This window comes from Mesoplodon densirostris, chromosome 15 (genome assembly GCF_025265405.1).
Source record: "Mesoplodon densirostris isolate mMesDen1 chromosome 15, mMesDen1 primary haplotype, whole genome shotgun sequence".
In the NCBI taxonomy this organism is placed as follows: Eukaryota; Metazoa; Chordata; class Mammalia; order Artiodactyla; family Ziphiidae; genus Mesoplodon; species Mesoplodon densirostris.
In genome coordinates this window covers 5786561-5811191 of record NC_082675.1, presented here as the reverse complement: position 1 = coordinate 5811191, position 24631 = coordinate 5786561, and the positions used below count along the sequence as shown (strand labels likewise).

Sequence of the window (24631 nt, the reverse complement as noted above, 5' to 3'; positions counted from 1 at the left end):
ACAGACCCCAAAGAACCCAGACCCCCTTCCCTGAAAGACGTACCCATGAGCCACTCACAGGCAGCTGGCAGGAAAGGGGCCTCCTTGATGGGGAGCCTTTGCCCCTGAACGGAGATTTCCCCAGACCAAATGCACTGCACTTCATTACTTCTTCCAGGCACGAAAGCATCACAGTTAACCCCGGGCCGTTTTGGCTAAAGGTAGTGAACTGTCCCTTAGGGCTGGTTTCCTGTGTGTTGTTTTTATTTTTTATTTTTAATTGATTTATGGCTGCGCGCAGGCTTTCTCTAGTTGCGGCGAGCGGGCGCTACTCTTCCGTTGCGGTGCGTGGGCTTCTCATCACGGTGGCTTCTCTTGTTGTGGAGCACGGGCTCTAGGTGCGCGGGCTTCAGTAGTTGTGGCACGTGGGCTCAGTAGTTGTGGCTCACTGGCTCTAGAGCGCAGGCTCAGTAGTTGTGGCGCACGGGCTTAGCTGCTCCGCGGCACATGGGATCCTCCCAGACCAGGGCTCGAACCCATGTTCTCTGCATTGGCAGGAGGATTCTTAACCACTGCGCCAGCACGGAAGTCCCTCTTTTTATTTTAAAAAGGTGCCGCTCCCACCCACAGCAGCTGTGAGCTGGCCGCAGGCAGGGCTAATTGCTCACATCGAAGTGCAGTGCCATCCTGCAGCCAAGGGCACAGAGCAACGGGCAACGATGGCTGGGGCAGGGGAGCCCACGCCTGGGCAGCAGAGGAAGGAGGAGGTGTCCAGAGAAGCTCCTGGCCACCACCAGCCAGATGCCGGAACCCAACCCAGGAAGAACAAATTACACCAGACCAGGGACACACACTCCCAATGTGCCAGGCACTGGGGAGAACAGGTTTCACACCTGTGTGCTCCCTGATGCCTCACAACAATCCTACAGGGTGTTATCATCCCCATTTTACAGATGGGGAAACGAAGGAACAGAGAGGTGCAGTGACTTGCCCGAGGGCACACAGCTAGTAGTGGCAAAGTCAGGATCTGAACACGGGGGGTGTGATGCCCAAATCTACATCACTAACCACTAGGGTTTACTATCTCTCAGAACAGGTTGAGCTCCTCTGGAGGGCTCTGGGAGAAATTCGGCAGCCTCAGGCCTCCACGTTTGGAAATGGTATCTCTCTGGAGGCATTAAACGTGAATTCTCAAGTCTTGGGACCCTCTGTGACATTCCCTGGACCGGTCTGCCCAGATCACGGAGGACAAAATACTTTGAGATGAAAGTCACAGCTAAGAGCAGAGGCCACAGAATGATGACAGCCAGCTGTGGCCACCAGGGAAGCTCTTTCTGGCACACACAGTGTTTTTTTAAAAATTAGGACATTGCTTATAAAATCCAGATTTCCAGCTTCTCTTGGAAAAAAAATCAGAATATCCAGCATGCCAGTTAGCCACAACCCCCGCCCCTCCCTTTTGCCTCATTCCTTTCCTTGACTGTGTCTGAGTTTGGGACACTCCTTTTCCTCACCTTGGCCACCTCCCCCCAGTGTTGAAAATAGCTGAACAAGCACTGAAGGCTTCACTGGGCAAGGAAATGGCAAAGAGAAAGGAGTGCGATTCTTGGGGCTGCAGGTGACCCTCCCTCCCCCCTGGCTTGCTGTGCTGGTGGCACGGACCTGCCTGAGACGAAGGCCCACAGAGAAGGAAGCAGCGCTGAGACAGAGTCCGCTCTCCAAGGTGTGCTTTGAGCCCCTGGATCCAGCCATGCCTGAACGTGTCCTACCCTGGACTGTGCCATTAGGAGTGCCCGTCAAGTCCTCCTCGTGGCCTAAACCTGAGTGTGTCTCCACCACAACTCAGGAGTCCTAACGAATCACCCTCAGGTCTCGCCTCAACTGATACTTGTCCAAAGAAGCCTGTCCGGACCACAGGCAAATTCGAAACGTGTTACGCTCCAGTGATACAGCCTGAACTCTGTCCACATGACCCTTACTGTTTAACTGACCCTCTCCCTCTGGACACTAAACTCCTCAAAGGCACGAACCATGCCTGACTTCCATCACTCTGACCCCAGTGGCCTACAAATATCCAGAACATTCCAAGTGCCCAATAAATGTAAATGAATCAACCAGCAAAAGAAAAAAAGGGAGAAGCAAAAGCCATTAAACTTGATTTCTGCCTTAAATGTGGTAAAGGACCCAAACCCTGAGGTCTATAGAACAGCCTCAGATCCAGAGAAGTACTCCTGCTGCCCCTGGCTCTCAACATTCCTGAAACATCATGACCCCAGGGCCTTTGCACATGCTGTTCCCCCACCCCCCCACACACACCTAGCTGGCTCATCCCTCTTCCTTGCATAGGTCTGGTTCCTTCTCATGGTCCAGGTGTCAGTTCAACTGCCACCTCCTCAGAGACCACCCTTGATTCCTCTACCTAAAACGAGTTCCCCAGAAAGCAGAGTTGCCCCACCCTGCGTCTTTCCACAACCAGCATTTCCCTGCCTTGCAATAGCATGTTTGTTTATTGTACTGCCCATCTCCCCATCAGTCTATGGGATCCACAAGGCAAGGCTCTGGTGTCTTGTTTGCTGTGTATCACACCCCACCCCACTCCCAGGAGGCCATGGGGACACCAGGCTGGCTGCAAGGAGGCGGGAAGCAGAACCTCATGTCCTGACCAGTCCTGCCCAGCCCAGAGCAGCTGCTGCATGCCTGAGGGCCCTATGTTACACGGGGAGGCTGGCCCACCGCCGGTGCAGCCCTGCCAAGGGATTCATTTTGGCTCCAGGCTCAGGGAGGGCTGCAGGTGGTGCCTGCACAGTGCCCATAATCAACAGCAGGTGCTGTGGAGTCAAGCTTCCTGGGTTCAAATCCCAGTTCTGCCAGCTGCCAGCTGTGTGACCTTGGGGAAGTCACTTAACCTCTCTGTGCCTGCAGCATCCTTACATATAAAATGGGGATGATAATACTAGCCCCTACCTCGTAGGGCTGCCTCAGGAAGTACATTAGTGAATGTACATGATACATTTAGAACACAGCCTGGCATAAAGTAAATGTGCAGGAATCAGTAGAAATTATAGGGTTAATAAAAATGATAATGGCAAACTGTCACATAGCACTAAGGCAAGCAAAAAGTCAGGAAATGTTGGCTTGGGTAATAAATGCAGTATTTGCTCTGTGCCTGGTCCTGTTTGAAGTGCTTTACACAGGAGTTCCTACAAGGTATGCTTGTTATTATTCATTCAACGTGTTTGTTCCAGCTCTTCCAGGCAGCCTCCCCAGATTGCTCCAACCCTCAGGAGCAACATGGACACACACAATTCCTCATGTGAGTCTGTCCTCAACTCCCCTCTCCGTCCTAGGCTACAGGGAGGGCAGGAGGGCCCCCAAACCCCATGAGACTGAAGTCAACACAAGGGTGTACATGCCCCACACCAGCCCAAGCTGCAGCCCCTGCTGGACTCCCAAAAATGCAGGCCCCATCGGGCACCCCAGAAAGTGAAACATGCTCCCTCACTGCAGTCTGCAGTGGGGCAACTCTTGGTGGAGGCCTGGGCATCCCAAGGGCTCAGGCCCCACTGCCCCTGACAGGGTCAGATGTCTGAGACACAGGGCACACCGTGAAAGAGGCAGTGACTTTGGCTGGGGGTCTGGGGTCTGCGTAGACGGCTTGTGAGAACAATACTGTCCCTCCAGCCACTGCCATCCTTTCTGTCCCCCAAATGATATGGGTGCAGCTGGTCTCCTGGCCACCCAGCACAGCAAGGACCCCAGCGAAGCTAGCCTTTGGCGTGCACAGGCCCTTCACTTCTCGGACAGGAGAGGCAGACCCCTCCATGCCAGGGACCTGATGTGGCCCCAAACCAGGTGGTAAGAGCTGGTTAGAATGCCGGCCAAAGCACCCACCTGCTGTGTGACCTCACTCAAGTCCCTCCACCTCACTGAGCCTCCGTTTGCTCATCTGGAAAATGGGTCTAATGATCATTATCACAGGCAGGACACGAGTGTCCAAAGAGCCAGCAAATCAAAGCCACAAAAAAAGAAAGAGAAGATCTAGAAAGAGGCTGTTTTAATTTCTGCAAATGGGCTTGCTTTGTCATTCAATGAAACAAAATTTTATTTCATGGCTCAGAATGGTTTCTGTTTGGATTTACGGCAGTCCTGGAAGGAATGAGTTGATCTTTTCAGCATTTAAGCCTCTGGGTGCCTTGAGCCACCCTAAGTTAGCATCTCCCTCAAAGGGCACACGCTCAGCAGAGACGGCACTCCAGGTAACCCACACAACAGGACCTGGAGGCTAAGTCAGGAGACCTGGAAGGATGCGGGCTCTGGGGCAGACAGCCTGGGTTCGAATCTCACTGGTTGTGTGACCTCAGGCAAGTCACTTAACCTCTTTGTTCCTCAGTTTCTTCGTCTGTAAAGTAGGGATGACAACAATCCCTACTTCACAGGGGGGTTGGAAGATTAACAAACTCTAACAGGTAAAGTGCAACACGATTTACTATGATAAACCCTGTTATTGTTACTGCTGTCATTTGCTGCAATTTCAAAAGGTTTAGAAACCCAACTGCAGGATAAAGACAAGTCCACCTGGATCCCTGGTGTCTGGGGGACCAGCACCACCCAGCTCACTGGGATCCCAGAAAGGCAGCGCCTCCCTCCTCCCTCCAGCTGGGGGCAGGGATTCCTATCAGATGGAAGGAGATACATGTCAGAGCTGAAGATTAAAAACAAGTACAATTATCGGGCAGGCATCCATCCATAATTATGAATTTGATGTAATTAGGCACCCCACTAACTTCATTACTTATTTATTTACGGGATTGCTTATTTAATTTACAGGCCTCCTTCTCTGAAAAGTCATCTTGGCTAACACCCCTCGGGCGAGGGAGGAGGGGACCCCCTCCTCTGTCCCCACCCCCACTCCCCATGCCCCTGCCTCGCTCCAAAATAGCTCCCCAGAAGACCTCCGTGACTGAGACGCAAAGCCTGACATTCACTCAGCAGTGCTCAGTGCCAACCTAGAAGGCGGAAGCTGCAAAACATCCTTTACACCTTCATCTCTCCAGCAGAGGAAACCCAGGGGGAAGAAGGGTGATTCTAGGCACCGCCACCCTGTCACCAATTCCTGACGTGACCCTCTGGACCAGCAAGCACATCGGTGCAGCCAATGGGGCTGGTACTTCCCAGCTTGGAGAAGGAGAAAGAGCACCTAGCTCTCACCAAATGACCTTCGATAAGTCACCTGACTTCTCAGAGCCTCAGTTCCCACAACTGTCAAATGGGATTATTAAGAACAACACTCACAAGCTACCTAACCCTAAACCCCCCAGCTGCTGCTAGTCATTGCTATCCTGTGGCCTCAGCCAATGCAATAAGGCAAGACAAAGCAAAGTGGTTTAAAGACTTTCTAGCTTCATTCATTAATAGCCAAGAACTAGAAGCAACCTAAAGGTCCATCAACTCATGAATTGATAAACAAATGGAATCATATAAGCACACGATGACAAGTGAATCTCAAAAACTTCACGCAGAGCAAAAGAACCCAAACACCAAAAAGTACATACTTTATGATAATTTTATTATGAAAACCTAGAAGTTTCTATAACCTCTATGACAGCAGATCAGTGGTTGCTTCTGGTGCAGGGTGGGTGGAGATTCTTTTGGGGGTGATGGAAACGCTCTACAACCTGATGGTGGTGGTTATATGCATGTTTACATTTGTTAAAACTCATGGAGCTGAACCCTTAAAATGGGTGTATCTTATTACAGGTTAATTATATCTCATTAGGCTTATTTTTTTTTTAACTGTAACAGAAGAATATATACATATATTATTAACACTACTAACTCCAAGCCCCATGCCCAGGGACTATATCCCCATTTCCAGGTCAGGTCTGCTGGTTCCTTCACTGCCCCTCAAGTTCCCCCAAAGCCCCTGATTTATGAGCCCTGGACAAGTCAGGTAAGGACTGAATCCCAGATTTATCCCTTCCTTCCTGGGTCATTTAGGGCAAATCACTTTGCCTCTCTGCCTGTCAGCTACAAAAGCAGGGTTATAAATAGCATGATCCTTGGAGAGTTATTGTACACTAAAATGAACCAAGGTAAAAGTACCTGCTGCAGGCCCTGGCATACAGCAGGGGCCTCGTTACTGCTGCTGCTAAATGATGAACAAGCAAGCTCCAGGCCCAGTGTGGACAGGGCTGGCCAGTATTCTTGTCCCCCCCGCCATACATAAGCCCCCGGCCACAAGACTCCCAGCCTGGGTAGCTGCCTCCACCACTGAAGGGTCCAGGCTGCCAGGGTTCCAGCATTTAGCTGATGCCTGCTGTCCGGGACAGGACACATCTCCTTGACTCCACCCAACTCACTCCTCCCAGGAGAGCGGACACAAAAGGATGAGGGCCCTGTGGGGAGGAGCTGGCCCTGAGGGTGGGGCAGTATGCCCTAGAGGTCACTTGGGGACAGGAGCTGGCCGGCAGAGAAGACATCCTGACGGACAAAGGGCATCCTGGCAGTCAGGCCATCACATATACACCAACTGGGGCAGGACAGGGTCACCCCAGAGCCCACCCATTTACGTAAGAAAAAAGACAATAGGAAAAGGACGGCAGGGAGGGGGCTTCAGGGACTGAGGGGCTCTGTGCCAGCTCCCCAGGTGCCTGTCTGAAGGCGGCTCCTGCTGCCCTGGGAGTGACGGAGCAGGCAGGCAGCGCCTGGCAGCCGTGGCAGGAGGGGTGTCCCCCGGGCCCGATTAGAGGGCCAGCCGCAGACAGACACGCGCAACTGTCAGCCTCGTCCTCCCAGCCCGCCTTCAGAGGCACCATTAATTGCTGTCATTTGAGGGTGGCCTGTGGGGAGAAGGAGGGGGGCTGTGGGAAGGGGAGGGGAAGGAAAAAGGAGGAGGGAGAGGTGGGGGATGCAGGGAGGAGGGGAAGGGGGGTGGGGGAAGGACAGCTTGCCCGGGGCTGAGCATCCTGAGCTGGAAGGAGAGAGAACCACCCATGCATCCTCCTCCTCCACCCAATGAAGGGACCAGCGTCCCCCCACCTAGGGGCAGAGCTCGTCGACCCACTGCCCAGGTGGGGCAAATAGAGTCCAGAGAGGTGTGATTCTGCCCATCCCAGCCCTGTGAACCTCCCCCCGCCGCCCCACACACACCTGGCCACTTGTCTGCCTGCGGGTTGGTTGGTCCTGATCTTCCTCCCCAGGGGATCCAGAAAGCCTGGCCGCCCCCCTCCCATCCACCTTCAGCCTCCACCCACCCCCGACCCCTCCCCCCTCCTCTCTTCACTACCAGGCACCACGCTGGGAGAGGTTCAAGGTTGGGGCAAACCCCACTTTCCCACCGTGCCCTGCACTCACGCAGCTTCCCCACCCAGGATGCCCAGCGTTCCCCTCCACCACCTCCACCACCGCAGGGTCAAAGCCTACACGCCACCTCCTCCCAGGACCTCCACCCTCACAAAAGATTCTGGAGCTGGGCTCCCTCTGCCCCTTGCACACAGGGGACGTCACATCACCTCCCTGTGCCTCCGTTTCCTCATCTGTAGAATGGGGATAAGGACAGTGCGGTGCTGAAGCGCTTGCTGCTGTTACATGATCATCCAGGACTTCTGTCTTCCTCGACCCACACGTCTCCCCTTCTGCCTCTTATTGTGGCTCTTTCTCAGAAGTGCCTGCTCCCCTGCCCCTGACTCCGAGCCCACCAGACCCAGCCCACCCTCCCCCCCAAGATGAGGAGGGTCTCAAAAGGCCTCCCAAGGTGGAACATCTGGGTGTGGGGTCCATATTGTGCCTCTGTCTTCAGGAGGGGAACCCAAAGCATCTGCCTGGCCTCCATGCCCCCCGGCGGCCCCCGTGCCAGACGCCCCTGCCCGTCCCCAGACAGGCCTTGTCTCTGGGCTGAGGAGCCCCTTGGGTCCTACCAGGGGGCTCTCCCAGGAACACTGGCTTCCTCGGCAGGGGGAGGGACCCCCGCCGCCCCCTCCCCCGTCTGTCTGCCTCGGCCTCCCTCAGACGTGATGGATCGCCCCAGAGGAGGAAGCTAAGTGCCTGCAGACAAAAAGCCCTTTTATCGTCCTCGGGTGGGCCACTGGAGTGACAAGCAGATAACTCAGCCACAGGAGGAAGCCTCTCCATTAGGTCTGTGGTGTAGATGGATGGAGGACCGAGAGGCAGAGGAGGAGAAGGAGGGAAGATCACCCCAGGCAAGGCCGCCTTCCTTCCAACTTCCAAGGCACCGAGAACGCCAGGTAGAAAACCCGGCTGGGCTGATCACTTTGGGTGGACCACCACCGGTGTCCCCCATGTTCCAAGATAAAACCCATCTCTGTGGGGCCCAGGGCCTGGCTCAGGAAGCAGGCAACCTCCAAGGCTGTCCCTCCCTCCTGCCTACTGGGGGCCCCCAAAGGCTCAGGAACAAAGGAGCAAGGCCTGACTCATACAGACCCCTGCAAACCAGGAGGCCCATTCCACACAGCCTCAGGGCCTTTGCACGGGCTGTTCCCTCTGCCTGGGAAGCCCTTCCTCCAGAGACTTGCAGCCTCCCTTGCCTCCTCCTGCAGGTCTTTGCTCCTTCTCAGGGAGGCCCACACTGACACCCCCCCATCTGAAACTGCAACCCCCCAGACCACCCACACACTCCCTAAACCCCCTCTCTGCTGGTTCTTCACCCCAGCGCTCCCCACCGAAGGGCACACGACGTATCTGACTTGTGAACTGTCTGCCTCACCCAGGGAGGACGGGATTCTTGTCCAGCTTATTCCCAGCTCTATCTCCAGCACCCAGAAAAGGGCCCAGCACACAGTAGGTGCTTTAGAAAGAATCGTTCAATGAATGAAGAAAAATAAAATCTCCCAATAGCAGCCAGTCCTGAGCCAGGACGTGCCCAGCAGTGCCCTCAGCAATCCTTGGAGGACAACCATTTGACAGATGAGGAAACCAAGGCACAGAAGTGTCTCAGCTCCTTGGGATCTGCACCCAGGTCGGCAGGAGGCCCGCCCACTGCAGAACCACCCCAGAGACCCAGGACGCCAGTCCAGGGCTGGGTGTCACAGACAAGGACCGAAACCCGCCCCCAACCTGCTTCTCGGCGCTGCAGCCTCAGGGAGGCCCCTTCCTATCTCTCGGCCTCAGTTTGCCCCTCTGCAGAATGGGGTTGCACAGGTAACCACCTTCCCCCACTGTCCCTCCCAGGACACTGTCCTCCAGTCCCTACTGCACTGGTGTGGTCCTGATGAGGGAACAGCAGTCAGAAGTGCTGAGCAGAAAGTGCCAGAACTTGACCCCATCATGGACGCCAAGGGTTGGGCTGGGGGCTCCTCAGACCCTCCTCTGGCCCTCCTTGGGGCCAGGCCCGGCTGACAACCCTTCCCAGCCCTAGAAGAACAGCTCAGTCGGTAAGGGGTAAAGAAGGATGCTGGGAGCGCTGAGTGAGCACTTCCTACCTACTAAGCACTGGTGCTCGCAGCAGCCAACGCCCCACGTCCTGAGCCCCAGCAGCTGAACAGTGCTCGGTGACACAGAGCCAGGAAGGGGTCAAGCTGTCATTTGCGGGGGGCCAGTGCCTGCGCCCCAGCAGCTGCACCCACTGACCAGCCCTTCCTCACTGGCACGGACAGGGGCTAGGCACCCCACATACCCTCCAGACGTGTTTCCACTGCTTCCCCCAATTGCCTGACTCTCCAGAAGGCTGGGGGGTGGGGGGGTGCGGCATTTCCTCACCACGCCCACAGGGGTCTCTGGCCACATGACTGCCTCTCCCAGGCCTGGGTCAGCTGGTCACCCTGTCCCCGGGGGGCAAGGACAAGACACAGGGAGGGGACCCGCAGATTCAGCTCCCTCCTCTGCCGGGGCTCCCAGCTGCTTCGACAAAAATACAGAAACCAAAAACCTTAGCAACAATCGCCAGCTCTGTGGGGGGGATTTGATTCCATCCCCATTTTACAGATGGGGAAACTGAGGCACTGGGTGGCTCGGGACCCTGCCCAAGGTCACGCAAATAACAAGCGGCAGACAGATATGCACTCAGGCAGCCAGGCTCCAGGGTCCCTGCCTGGGACCACTTGCCTCTCCTGGTTGAAAAGAATATAAAATAAAAGATGCCTCCCTCTACCACCAGCCAGGCCAGTACCTGAATCCCCTCCTCCAAGCCTGTGCTGGGAATTCCATGGCACTTTCACTGCTGGGGCCCGGGTTTGATCCCTGGTCGGGGAACTAAGATTCCACAAGCCGCACCGCGTGGCCAAAAAAACAAACAAAAAACAAACAAGCCTGTGCCCACCCCACTGACCCTCACCTGGACCGCCTTCCCTCTCCCTGACACCCCAAACTCCGCCAGTGCCCCTAGGACCGCTCGCCACTCCCCCTGATGGAGAAGCTTTCTGGGGAGGTCCCTGCCGTCAGATGTACCAGGTCGGCGGGGGGACAGGGAGGGCAGTGGGCACAGACCAGCCCCACATGGGCCTCGGTCTGCTTGGCTGTAAAATAGGTGCACTGGGGAGGAATCTGCCAGGTTCCCTGGGAGAGTCAAAGAATTAGCCCCAGCTCTTTGCTTCCAGCTGAGATATGTCACAGGTGACCCACCTGTGCTTCGGTCTCCCCAGTTATAAAATGAGGAGAACAGCCCATTTTGGAGCACCGCTGTGAGGGTCACAAAACACGGTGACATGAAAAGCACTGTGGCGATGGGCTTTTGAGCAGCTCCTCTGTGCCAGGCGCTGCTCCATATCAGCTCATTTAATTGTCACAGCAACGTTATGAGGGGACACTCATTACCCCAGTTTACAGACAGGGAAATGGAGGCACAGGGAGATGAGTGATTTGTCCTGGGCACCCGGCATGAAAGTGGCAGTGCCGGGACTGGAACCCCGGCTCTCCCGCTGGGCACGGCGACCGCGGTGGCACACAGGTGTCCAGCCCGAGGGCCTCCTCCAATGTCCAACGTCCCAACTCGAGGGCCAACACACAGGCTCCACGCTCTCTGAGCCTGCAGCCCACCATCAGGGCACAGAAGCAATGTGGCCATGAACCCCAGAGACAGAGAAAACCCACCATCACACAGCTGCACTGTTGGAACAACCCCTTCTCCCAGGCACCATCTGCACATCAGTGCACTCAGCCAGAAAATACCCCGTCCCAGGGGAACCCACAACCTCCACCCTGAGCAACACTGCTGCCCAGACCCCACCCCACAAGGCCACACAGAGCCCACCACCACATCCGCCAGCAGAACCTGGCACCCCGGCAACTGCCGACCCCCTGACCACGAGAAGGTCCCAGCAATATGAATCCGCTGGAGACAGCAAGGAGGGATAGATGTGAACCTACCAGAAACAGCCACCAGCAACGCTGTGTCCTCAAAGACTCTGGGGGACCTGCAGGGAAAAACACAGGTCTTGTTAGCAAGGATCGCAGCATCCCCATGAATGGGCTAAGGTATGACCACATCAATGTGCAGGTAGAGACGGCAAGGCCCACTGGCCTGGACCTGGGGCACTGTGTACATCAGGCCAAGTGTTTCTCCACGACAACCCTATGAGGTGGTACTGCGAACCCATTTGACAGAGGGGGAAACTGAGGTTCAGAGAATCAAAGTCTCACGCCCCAGGTCCCACAGCTAGGAAGTCACAGAGCTGGGATTCCAATCCGAACTATGTGGCTATAAAGGCAGCCCACACCCCATCAAAGCCCCCAAGGGACCCCGGGCCCAGATCACACTGTTGCTGTGAAAATCCCCCATTAACTTCCCAGAGGACCCTATGAAAAGTCAGTAAGTGACATCTGACGGAGGGGTGGGCCTATGACTCTCATTCAAGAACTTCTGAGTCACCATTCAAAGTCAAAACCAGCACAATAAAAACTAGTGTCCAGAATATAAAAAGCATGCTCACAAATAAATAAGAGCCAATCAACCCAATAGAAAAATGGACAAAAAGACTTGATAGAACTTCACAGAAGTGGATATAGAAATGGCCAATAAGCACTTGAAAAGATGCTCAATATCATCAGTCAACAGGAAAGTGCAAACTAAGAGACCACTACACACCCACCTGGGTGGCTAAAATAAGACAGACAATGCCAAGTGTTGATGAGAATGCAGAGCAACTGGAATTCTCAGACATCACTACTTCAATGCAAAATGGTGCAACTACTTTGGAAAACAGTTTGGCAGTTTCTCACAAAGTTAAACATACATTTGGGTGACCATATGACCCAGCAACTCTACTGCTGGGTATTTACCCAAGGAAAATGAAAACATATGCTCATACAAAGATGTGTACATGAACGTTCATAACAGCTTTATTCATAGTCACAAAAAACTGAACACAGTCCATCCATAGATGAAGGGATAAACAAACAGCGGTACATACATACCATGGACTACTACTCCACAATAAAATGGAACAAACTACAGACACACAACCACATGGAGTGAAGTCAGACTCAGATGCTAAGCACACGCGAGGATTCCATTTATAAGATTCTGGGAATGGCAAGACGCTACTTTCACGAGTAGAGGGGGCAGTCTGCAGGGGCAGTCACACTAGAACAAAAAGATGATTCCCACAAAAGTTAGGATGTTAATCACCTCTGGAGAGAAGAGCGCACGTGACTCCTTAACAATTATTCATTAATCTGCAGCCACGTGTTTATGCATTCTTTTTTTTTTTTTTTTTTTTTGGCTGTGCTGTGTGGCACGCAGGATCTTAGTTCCCCGACCAGGGATTGAACCCCTGCCCCCTGCATTGGGAGTGTGGCGTCTTAACCACTGGACAGCCAGGGAAGTCCCTATGCATTCTTTATTGTGTTAGCTTCTGCAAGAAAAAGAACAAGTAAACAAATAGCAATGGGCAGACCACTAGAGAGAGATCAAAACCCTGGCTGTGGTCCCAGCTCCTCTACTGACAGCTGTGACCTTGGAGTCTCTGACCTTGGTTTTCCCATCCAGAAAATGGGCCCACTCCCCACGGCTGTCTCCAAGACCCGTCCGTTCGCAAACATCTCAGCCTCGAGTGGACATTTAGGGAACCCCTTCTGCACCCCTTGCCCCCATGCAGGGATCAAAGGCGAGTGGAGCTGCGGCTTCCGGCTCTCATGCAGGGCTCAGGCTCTGGGCCCAGGCTCCCTGGGTTCAAATCTGGGCTCTGCCCTTCCTAGCTGTGCACCCTGGGACAAGTAGCTTCACCTCTCTGAGCCTCAGTTTCTTCATCTCTAAAATGGAAACGAGGGGGACTTCCCTGGTGATCTAGTGGTTAGGACTCCGCGCTTTCACTACCGAGGACCCGGTTCGATACCTGGTTGGGGAACTGAGATCCCGCAAGTCATATGGCGTGGCCAAAAGATTTTTTTTTAATTTTTAAAAATGGGAACGATGATACATTAAAAACACCGACCTTACAGGGATGCCGTGGAGGTAAAGTGCTTGCAGAGCCAGCGTGGGCTCACTAGCAGCACTCAGTTCCTGTGGGGCGTTGTATTACCCCAAGGCAGGGGCTGGCAGCTAAGCTCCAAGACCCCAAGGAGCCCTAAAAGGGGCAGCTGCAGGCGGCTCATGGGGAAGGACCCTGCCCCGACCTTCCTGTCCTTTTAAGGTTTTTTTTGCTACAATGCCTCCAGGCTTGACACTTGTCCTGCCATCTGCGGCAGCTCGAGAGACAGGGCCCTGCAGGAGGGCTGGAAACAGGGAGGCCCAGGCATGTCTCCGTAGCCATCCCAGCCTCCCAGAAGCCTCTGTGGCCAGCCCCCTGCAGCAGGTCCTGCAAAGGGCTCAGGCAGGGTCAGGTGGCTGGGCGCTCTCCCCAGGCACCACTGTGGAAGGCTTGGGAGATCAGACCCCACCCGCTTCCCACCTTCTCCCAGCCCCAGCCAGTCCCCCCTGCAGTCCCCCAATGGACGCAGAGCCCCTGATGGCGTGAGGTCAAGACCGGCCTGGGCCGGCCCCACGGGGCCATACAGAGCATCTCCCAGCAATGCCGACAACACGCAGGTCCAGAGAGCAGTTCCCAGCCTAGAAGACTTGGGGACTTCCAGGGAGAAGCGACAGCCATGCTGTGCCCCACAGAGGGAAGTGAAAGGTGCGCTTGGCGCTTGGCGAGAGGATGGAGGATGGGGAATGCGGGCAGAGAACAGCTGATCACAGCATGGAGGCTGGAAGGAAACGGAGCGGAGTGAGTGTGTGTGTGAACGCCGGGTAGGCAGGGCTGATCGCCGCAGGGCCCCTCGGATTGGGATTTTATTCCCAGGGGCAGGGAGACCCTTAGGAGGGTTTCGCATGCAGAGAAACGACAAGTCCCACCAGAATTTGGAGAGTGCGTGCGGGCTGTGGAGTGGAGGATGGGTGAGGGTGGAAGCGGACAAGTGGATGGGATGGAGAGCATTTTGCAAGTAGAATTCAGGCGGGCAGGCGAGGGATGGAAGAGGAGCCTTGGCGGCTGTGCTGGGCTCCCGGCTTGGACAGCGACAGCTCTGGGGTGGGGGTGGGGGGCGAGGAGAACCACATGCACTTCCTGTGGCCTTTCTGTGCTCCGGCTGCTTCCCCGGTACCTCATGTAATCCTCACAACCATCCCGGGAGGGAGGGAGGTACGGGGGCTTCTGTTTCCAGGCCAGGAAGCCGATGTTGAGCAGTAACTCACTCAAAGTCAGGAAGGGAAGGGGAAGAACCAGGATTTGAACCAAGTCTTTAAGCCTCGGGAGCCGGGGCACTGGTCGGGGGACCCTCCTTGGGCGTGAACAAGGAGAGCGGGAGTGGGGAGGTGGCCGCTCCCAGGTTGACCCCAGGCGCCCCCAGCAGGGAGGGGGCTCAACCTCTCCCTGAGCAGAGCTGCACCCAGTGGGACCTCCGTGGGCCCAGAAGGTCCCCGGGTCCCTGGGTCTCCTAGGAGGGGGGCGGCTCTGACCCCTGTGCAAGGGGCTCAAGCCAGGGGGCAGAGCCTCTCGTTCAAGGTCTCAGTCACGCTCGTGCTCACACGGCTGCACGTCCTCAGTCACACACGCACATACTCACGGCCTCATTCACTCACTTGTTCACACTCACGCATGCTTGCGCACACTGTGCTTCCACACACTCCCACACATACGCACTTGGCCCAGGAAGGCTCCACGGGGGAGCCTGCCCCCCGCACCGTGTTTCCAGCCTCGGTCCTGTCGTGGCCCAGCCCAACTGCTGAATCCCAGCCCCATCCTCCTCTCCCCCCACCCCTGGGGGAGAGAGTGGGGGAGGGAAGGGAACGGGGGCTGACCAGACTGGTTTCCCAGCAAAGCAGATACAGGAAAGAGGACGGTTTCCAAGGGTTCCCCTCCCCCAGGCCCTCGGTAACCCTCTCTTAAGCACTTCAACAGCTCCCCAGGGCCCACGGGCTGAGACCTGCCCCCACATGGCACCAGGCCCCCAAACAAGCCCCATCAGGCCCCCCTCGGAGCTTTGGCCCTCAACTCTGCCATTTGCCCTCCCACCCCTCCTCTGCCTTCCCCGCACCAGCATAACACTGCCTTTTTCCTCCTCCAGGAAGCCCACCCAGATTACCCCAGCCACAGAAGTTGACCCAAAGTGTCCATCCACCCTGCTCAGAGACAGGAAGCTAGCAGTCCAAGGCCACACAGGTGCAGGAGGGCAGAGCCAGCTGGGTTCAAACCCAGAGAGAGCTGTCCAGCTTTGACTGGGAAACCAGCATCAACCTTCGGCCAGTTGACAAGCTTGACGGAGGCCCTGCACAGGGATGGGGCCATGAATACGAAAGACAAGGGTCCTCGGGGGACACGGTCACACCTACCCACACTCAAACACCACACACATACATCAAGAAAAGAGCAAGATGGGGAATTCCCTGATGGGCCAGTAGGTAGGACTCCAAGCTTTCACTGCCAAGGGCACAGGGTTCGATCCCTGGTCCGGGAACTACGATCCCACAGCTGTGTGGCGAGGCCAAAAATAAAAAAATAAAATACAAAGAAAGAAAAGAGCAGGACGACGTCAAAGGGCAGTGACTGAAGTAACAGACATAAACCAGCATAAACCTGCAATGAATGACGGGCGGGATGGGGGACGGGGGGAGGACTAGAAGACAGGTAGGGTCTCCCAGGAGGTGACACTGGAACCCAGGGCTGAAGAGATCAGGAGGAAGGCACAGCAAATGCAGAGGCCTGGAGATGGGACCCAGCTAAACTGGAAGCAGTGGTGGACGGGGCGAGGCGGGGCGCGATACTGGCCTGGGTTTTATTTCCAGGGCGAGGCCACGGGAGGGGAGGGGCACATTCGGATCTAACACATAGCCAAGTAGAACAGTGTGAGGCATGGCCAGGGAGGACGCTTCCATGTCAATCCCTGTCGGCTCCATGGAGGTGGTGTCCTCTTCCCCAGGCCAAGCCTCAGCCTCTCTCTGCACTGGAATCTCTCCTAAGGTCAGAACCTGAGGGCTGAAGTCTCAGTGCCAGGCAAGTGCTTGGTAGCTGAACCTCAGTACCTCCAAACCTTTCCCACCAGGCTGTGCTGTAGCCACCCAGAGGCAAGGCCCCGACCCCGCTGGCCCCTTGAGGCCCTAGCAACACCAGGCCTTTGCCTCCACCTGTTCCCTGGGCAGGTTGCTAAAAGTGATTGCACAAGCCAGGGCTCAGAACAAATCCTCCCTCCCAGCCCAGCCTCCTCTGGGCCTCCAGCCACGTGGGCCGTACCCTCGGCAGGGCCCCAGGAGGCACACTTTCCACGTGTGAGAAGGAGAGGGGTGTTGAGGGAGCCCCTGCAGTGCCTGCAGATGATGGGCAAGGCAGTGACGGAGGCTGCCGGGGTGCCAGTCCTAGCTCGGCCAGTCCTGCACTGGGCACCCAAGTCACTTCATCTCCCCGTGCCTCTATTTCGCTGTCTATAAACTGAGGGGTGGTAACAGTGTCCCTTCGAAGGGCTGCTGTGACCATTAAATGAGTTAATACAGCAGAGCCCCTCAGAGCAGTGCCTGGCACGGCGTAGACCTCAACAAGCTTATTAATCACAGTCAGCACTTTCTGCATCTCCCCACTTCAGGACCCTCACAGCAACACTCCAAGAGAAATGGGGAAACAGAGAAACTGAGGCACGGAATGGTCACCTGTCCCAAGTCTCTCAGCTGGAAGCAAAAGAAAAAAGCTGGGACATGAACCCTTTCTTGAATCCCCCACTCCCAGGGACCCTGGCAAATTCCTCCCCAGTGTGCTCATTTCACAGCCAAACAGACTGATCCGTATCAGACAGGTCTGTGCCCACAACTTGCCCTGGTATAAGTGACATCAAGTTGTCTCTCCAAAGAACTCCTACACATCCCTCAAAGCCCAGCTTATGATGTCCTCTCCCCTCCCCTCGATGAATAAGCCTTTCCAGTTAGTCCAGTCATATCCTGGCCCTCACCGCCACCTCATCCAAAAACTCTGCCTGGCCTTGAGCCTTCCCGGAAAGGGCCTGCCTTATCCCTCACTGAGGCCACAAGGCCTGACGCAAAGGCAGGTGCACAGTGGGAACAGCAGGGTGAGGCTCAGAGTAAAAGAGACTGCATACAGAGGAGGGTTCAGCACAGTAGAGCCAACGCTGTGAGGTGCAGCTGACAGCAGGGCTGAGAGAAGGCCTGGCACACAGTGGGCCCAGCCGACTCACAAGAGACCTAACACAGTGCCCAGCGCACAGTGGGGCCAGGATCACAGAAGGCACTGGGGGAGGCCTGGACCTGCCTGCCGTCTTTCACCCAATCTCCGCACTCCCCACCGCTGAAAAGCCCCCCATGCACCTCCCATACCCATGCGAGTCCCACCCACACTCACAAGCCCAACGGCCTCCTCCTCCAGGCAGCCCACACTCCCTCATACTCAGCTACATGCAATCTGGCTGCAGTCACAAAACCAACAACAACGGCAATAATAACAGTGGCCATAACTAGCGTTTAGTTACTCCCGTGAGGACACCAAGCGGAGCCTTTACATACTCACTTAACTCCCGACAACCTTTCAAGTAGGCTTGCTTATTTGCTTGCTTGCTTGCTTATCTATCTGTCTATCTATCTATCTATCTATCTATCTATCTATCTATTTATTTTGCTGTACGAGGGCCTCTCACTGTTGTGGCCTCTCCCGTTGCGCAGGCTCCGGACGCGCAGGCTCAGCGGCCATGGCTCACGGGCCCAGCTGCTCCGCGGCATGTGGGATCCTCCCAGACCGGTGCACGAACCCGCGCCCCCTGCATCGGCAGGCGGACCCCCAACCACTGCGCCACCAGGGAAGCCCTTTTTTTTTTTTCAAGTCTACACAGCATTTTTTTTTTGGCCGCGCCACATGGCATGCGGGATCTTAGTTCCCTGACCAGGGATCGAACCTGTGCGCCCTGCTGTAGAAGCGTGGAGTGTGAACCACTGGACTGCCAGGGAAGTCCCCAGGTAGGTTATTTTATTATCCCCATTTTAAAGATGAGGAAACTGAGGCTTGGGGAGGTTGAGTCACTTGTCCCAGGGGTTATACAGCCGAAGAGAGAAGTCAGGGCGGGCACCCAGGCGGCCTTAACCGTGCACACGGGGCTGAGCGCTGTTACTGTTAGTGGTACCCTTGCCCTGTGTTCTCAGACCCTGAGCCAGGCAGCAGTAACCCGACTTAACCCTCCCTGCAGCCTCCTGAACTGCTGCTACCCATTTTCCAGATGGACAGACTGAGGCTCCAAGAGGGGAATCGCACAGCCAGGCTGCCGCCCACTTCAGTGGTTCCCCACCTCACCCCCGAGGGGCGGGATCTCCACGATTCTCTCCCCAGTCAGTGCAGAGGCCAGAAGCCAGCGCCTGACAAGAAGCAGGAGCCCCAAATAACCCACAATATCCCTACGCGGTCATCACCTCCTCCCAGGGCAGGATCCCCTGCCAGGCTCTGCCGTGCCAGCCCAGGAGCCTTGGCGCCGGCCCTCAGAGAGGAGACGCTCCACCTGCAGCTCCCGCTGTCCCATCTCAACCCCCTCAGTGGGCACAGGTCAAGTTCGACCAATCTGCCAATGAGCCCAGGAGGCTGGGACAAGGTCCCTGCCCGGGACCCTCAGGGCTGGAACCAGGTCCCCGAGCCAGCCTTGGAGAAAAGATGCTCCTCCACCTGCAGCCCCTGCCTTCCCATCTCAAACCCACTCAGTGGGCACAGGTCAAGTTCTACAAAATCACCCAGGCCCCGGGGGCTGCTGCAATGCCCGCCACTTTGAGGAGAGGGAAGTGATGCCCACGTGAGCCTCCATGTGGCAGTGTGAACCCTACGAGGCCAACATGAGCAAGCCACGAAACGTGCTCTACAGACGCCCTAAACGCGATCCCGCAGACCCGGGCATTGCCCCCAGTGGGCAGGCATAACTTCCAGAAGCCATCTCTGCAGGCTGGATTTGGGGACTTCAGGTACAGTGTGACCCAGGCACCCAGGGCAGAAGCAGCCCAGGGCCCTGAGGCGTTAGGGTGTGGGGGACCTAACACCCCTCCCAGAGCTGCCTGGGTCTGCCAGACACGTCTCTTCACACCTGATGAACCGGGACGTCTCCCCTGTCCCCTGGGACCGGGTGTCGCCCTTCCCTGTCACTGTCGTAGCAAGCAGCCCAGACAGCCAGAGCGGGAGGGAGGCAGCTCTTCCACTTAGGAGCCACTGGGATATTTTATTTTCCTTCTCAAGTGACAGCTGAGGCCGGCTCTCCTTGAAGCTGCGGAGAGGCAATCATGGAGAGTTCACCCAGGTCTCTGATTCCCCACCAGACTGCGGCAGCCAGCAACTGCCAGGGCATGGGGGCAGGGCAGTGGCGCAGCCAAGCCAAGGCCACAGCCAGTGTGGATGTGAGTGGACAGGGCCTGGGGGAGGACAAAAGGGGAGGAGGGGCTGTGGCCCAACGGAGGGGGACACGTGGTCCCACCCAAAGGGGGCACAGCATATCCAACCATGGGGGGCACAGCCCCAGTCCAGGGGGCTCAGGTCCATCCAAGGGGGGCACACAGTCAGGAGGAGAATGAGGATCAGTACTGGTCCTGCCCACAAGCCCCCCAGCCCCCAGGTCCACCTATCCGGGTTCCCAAAAGAGACCTGCGCTGATCACAGGCAAAACAACCACAATGGTTGCCACAGCGATAATAATAGCCCCTCCTGCACGCACAGTCACCGTGTGCCAGGTCCTGGGCCGTCTATCCTGACCCCATTTCACAGATGGGGAAACTGAGGCCCAAAGAAGTCCAGCAACCTGCCCGAGATGGCACAGCCAGGGAGGGGCAGGGAGATGGGGGCCCGGGCGTCCTCCCTCGGCTGCCCCATCCTCCCCCCGGCTCCACCCTCAATTTGGCCCCAGAACACAGTGCTCAGAAACCTCCCGCCCGCCTCCTCGCTACGGGGCGTGGGGCCATCTGCGGAGACAGCAGGCCGACAAGAGCAATTAGACGCCAGGAAGGAGCCAGGATATCGACCGTTTCTGGAGGAAAGGGGGGCAGACGGGGGCTCAGGCCACACGGGTGTCGGCAGCCTGGCTCCCGGCCCAGCACAGGCCAAGTCAGGGCAGGCAGCACAGATCAGGCCGGGAGGGCCAGGGGCTTCGCTCAGAGGCCTGCGGACGCCCAAGACGGCAGCACAGAGAAGCCATTTGTCCGTCTACCTGTCTGTCCACCACCGGCATCGCCAGCTGCAGACACCTGGAGCTCCCCTGAGGCTTTCGCTGCGTGGGCACCGTGCTAAGCCCTGTAAATTACTAACTGGTTTAATTTTTACAACCACCGTACACATGAGTTACTATGACTCTCCCCATTTTACAGATGGGGGCAATGAGGCAGAGAGGCAAGAAAGTGTACCCAGGGTTCCCACAGCTAAGATTTGCATCCAGGCATCCACTTTAACCACACATCACCTCCGCCTGGGAGTCCCCTGAGGGGTGGGAGATAAGAAAGTGGGCTTTCTGGGAATGGGGCACAGGGGACTGCATGGGGTGGAAACTTCCAGAAGCCTCTGGAAGTCCCTCAGAGGCCCCATCATAGGCTCTCTGTAAAGCTAATTCAGTTTCCACCCTGTCGGAGCACAGGCCAAGGGCCCTACAATGCCAGCTGCTGGGTTCCCCCAGGAGGACGCTGCCTGATGGTCAGCTGGAAGGGAAAACCACTGCATAGCCTCCCACCCTGCCCCAAGCTTCCCTGCCCAAGAGCAGGGTCTGGGCCATTAGCGGCTGCAGGGCAGGGCTGGGGGCTGCCTGGGAGAGCAGGGGTGTCATGGAACCAGCGATTTATCCCCAGAAGCAATTAACTCTCTGGGTCAAGAGATGGTGAAAGAGATTTGTCACTGGGGTGCCCAGGGGATATTCCAATGAGTCCAGCAACCCAGGCGGGAGGGGTGGTTCCCGCTGACCTGGTCTCTGCACACTTCTGGAGCACCCCACTCCTCCCCCACCCCGACAGAACTACCTCTGCACACGCCCGCTCCCCAAGACCAGCCCCGACCCACCCCCGCATCTGTGACCCGTGCACCAGGGGGACCAGCCCATCCTGCACAGATGGGGACAGAGAGGCCCAGCAAGGGAGTCCATACACAGAGTCCCAGAAGCCCCGGATCTGGCCCTAGACCCGGACCCAATCCCAGCTGCACCAGGTTCTAGCTGGGCGACCCCACGCCGGTGCCTAAATTCTAAGGCTGTTTCCTCTGCTACAAGGTGGAGGTGATAAGCAGGGGAGTTAAAACCAGGACGGCTCAGGCACAAATCCCAGCTCTACCATTTTGTTAAGCCTGAGGCCGTCACCTTGCTCCTCCAAGCCTTGGTTTCCCCATCTGTAAAATGGGGGTGATGCCAAGGGCTACTTTGTGTGGAAATATGCAGTCTGGCACACAGCAGGTGCTCAGTGCAAGCTCGCCATCAGGGTTCACCAGCCCACCTCCCCAGTGACGCAAGCCCAGCCCCTCAGCACCTAGGACACCAGGGTCAAGCCCTGAGCCAGGTCATGATGAGAATACCTGGGGCACAGACCCCCCACCCCAGCCTCTGAAGCATGACCCAGTGAGAGACGTAGGCCACCATCCCCAACCGGGCTTGGCGACTGCCTGTCTGGAGAACAGAATCCCCTGGACACACGGCCCTCCACCCAGATCCTCCACGGACAGAGCTGGAGGGGATACAGGGCATGGTCCTCCCCTGTGTGAGAGTCCCCCAGTGAGTCTCCCAGCTTTCACCCCCTCGTGTCTGCATCATTTCCCTCCATGCACACCCTGGGCACATGCGGCCCCTGGGATCCACTGTTTGACGACAGTAAACACCCATAACAGCTCCCTCGCTGTTCCCACTACACAGATGAGAAAACTGAGGCCCAAAGCACCCAGCAAAGGGCAGCCTCAAAGCCAGCTCTTTGTGATGTCCCACAGGAGCTCAGCAGGTGCTCAGAAGCCCGGGTCACCGGGCCAGGGGGCAACACTGAGTCACAGTGAGAAACTTGGTAGAAACTGAAAACAGCCCCACAGGCCCCACGTACTGCCCAGAGTGAGTCGCGCTGATTCACAGCCGGGCTCTGTGTTGGAAAGTTCCTGCTTCTGTGGTGGAGTGGAGGTGGGGGACACGGGGCACAGAACAGCCACTAGGCGCGAGCTGTGAACTGGCCCCAGGGCCTCTAGATCACATCCAGCCTCGTCTACCACCCAGCGCCCCATCAGCCCCATTAGGGAAGTGCCCGGGGGGGAGGGGAGGGGAGAGCATGCTCTGGGCCACAGAAATACGGACACAGCATGAAAAGGGGATCTAGGTGTTCCTGCCCTCCCCTGCCCAGGGCACAATCAAGATGTGAGCTCCTAAGGCCCAATGCCCGGTCTTCATGCTAAAGACACTTGGGCCTGATCATTCGTCATTGTGGGGCTGCTCTGTGCACTGGAAGATGTTCACAGCATCTCTGGCGTCAAACCGCTATGCCTGTGACACCTCCTCCAGGCTGGGATAAACGAAATGTCTTCAGACACTGCCAAAGAATCCTGGGGGGCTTCCCTGGTGGCGCAGTGGTTGAGAGTCCACCTGCCGATGCAGGGACATGTGTTCGTGCCCCGCTCCGGGAAGATCCCACATGCCGCGGAGCAGCTGGGCCTGCGCGTCCGGAGCCTGTGCTCCGCAATGGGAGAGGCCACAACAGTGAGAGGCCCGCGTACCGCAAAAAAAAAAGAATCCTGGGGGCTATGTCGCTGCACTGACCCCACCCCTACCCTGACCCTTAAGGGCCTCTATTCCTGGGCAGGAAATAGCAGTCAGTGGCACCCACCCTCCCCTGGGCCGGCCCCTTGGTCTGGTCAGTTCCAGACAGGGTAGAACCCACTTGAGGGACAAGGGACCTGTGTCCAGGACCCGTCCTCCCCCTCCTCCAGGTCAGGCCAGGGCTGGTCTCGCTGCCAAGGGACCCATCAGCCGCCAACACTAACTGACCAAGCCCCTATTACGTCCTGACACCATTCCAGGGACTGGGGGCCTAGCAGTTGACAAGACAGAGGCAGCTCCTGCTTCCTCGGAAGTGACCTGATGTGGGAAGGCGGACAACACACCACGGGAAGGAATCAACCAAGAAACTTCATCGATCAACAACTACAGACCTAAGTGGGGGGCTGGGACAGTGGCTGCAGGGGGTGCGGGTGCTGCTTGATTGGGCAGCCAGGAGGTCCTCCCGAGGGTGACCTCTGAGCTGAGACCTGATGGCAGCTGCCACGCCGATCGCAGGGAACAGCATCCCTGGTAGGGGAACAGCAAGTGCAGCGGCTGAGTGCAGAGGCTGGGGTGGGGAGGGATGTGGCTGGAGCGAGAGCCAGGAGATGGGTCAGTGAGGGTGAGCAGCTCCCCGGCACCCTTGGGGCCTCTGGGTTTATTCTCAGAGGAGGAGGAAAAAGGGAAGGGAGAGTGTGAGACAAGGAGCTGAAGATTCTCATTCTCCTTCGGACAGGATCCCTTTGCCTGCAGCATGGAGAGCACAGCAGGGGCAAGAGAGGATGGATTCAGGGGCCAGGAGGAGGCTGTGTGGGTGCCAAGCCAGACAGTGGATGGGGGAGGGGGACCACAGGGTCTGGTCTGCCCTTATGAAAGCAGGGAGGGTCTCGACCACAGGGGTCCCACCCCCCACTAACAGCATATCGTTGTTTTTGTGCTATCAGGGCCGAGGGGGTCTCCAAGGCAGGGTCCCCACTCTGGAACATCTCAGAAACCGGCAGGGATGTTTTTGGCTGTCCTGTGACTGGCACTCAGCCAGTGGGACAGTCCCACGCCACGAAAGTCACCCTCTCCACACGATTTTCAAATAACCTAGCCGTTAAAAAAAAAAAAACCTGCCAGAACCGATCCAGACAGCAGCTTCTTCTTTAGCATCACTTTCATGTGTTTCCAGAACCGAAACGTTTCTGATCTCACTTGCGTCGCATCGACACTTACTCCTTCTGAGTGGGAACCAGCAGCACCTCCTCCCACTTCCTTTTATACTCCAGTGTACGCTGACTGTTGTTACTGTCGTTGTTAATTCTGTGCAAAGTCAAGACCGTGTGCAGGAGGAATTTCAGTGCCAAGGAGTAAAGGGGATTTTCCAAGTATATGCTCTAAATATCATCAGGGGCTGTCGGGATGCTGTGTGGCTCTGGGTAAGTTAGCCGACCTTTCTGAGCCTTAGCTGTTTGCCTGTAACACAGGGAAAGCGATGATGCGATCATCGCTAGCTCGC

General features: G+C 56.6%; 1 protein-coding gene across 20 annotated transcripts in view; it reads right to left on the bottom strand.

Moving 5' to 3' along the window:
• NCOR2 (nuclear receptor corepressor 2) overlaps nt 1-24631 on the bottom strand; it is a 225059-nt gene that overhangs the window by 181817 nt on the left and 18611 nt on the right. For all 20 annotated transcript variants that reach the window (XM_060118201.1, XM_060118204.1, XM_060118197.1 and 17 more), the window contains exon 2: nt 11299-11345. The gene's annotated coding sequence lies outside the window, so the exon portion shown is untranslated. The remainder of the gene's footprint in view (nt 1-11298; nt 11346-24631) is intronic.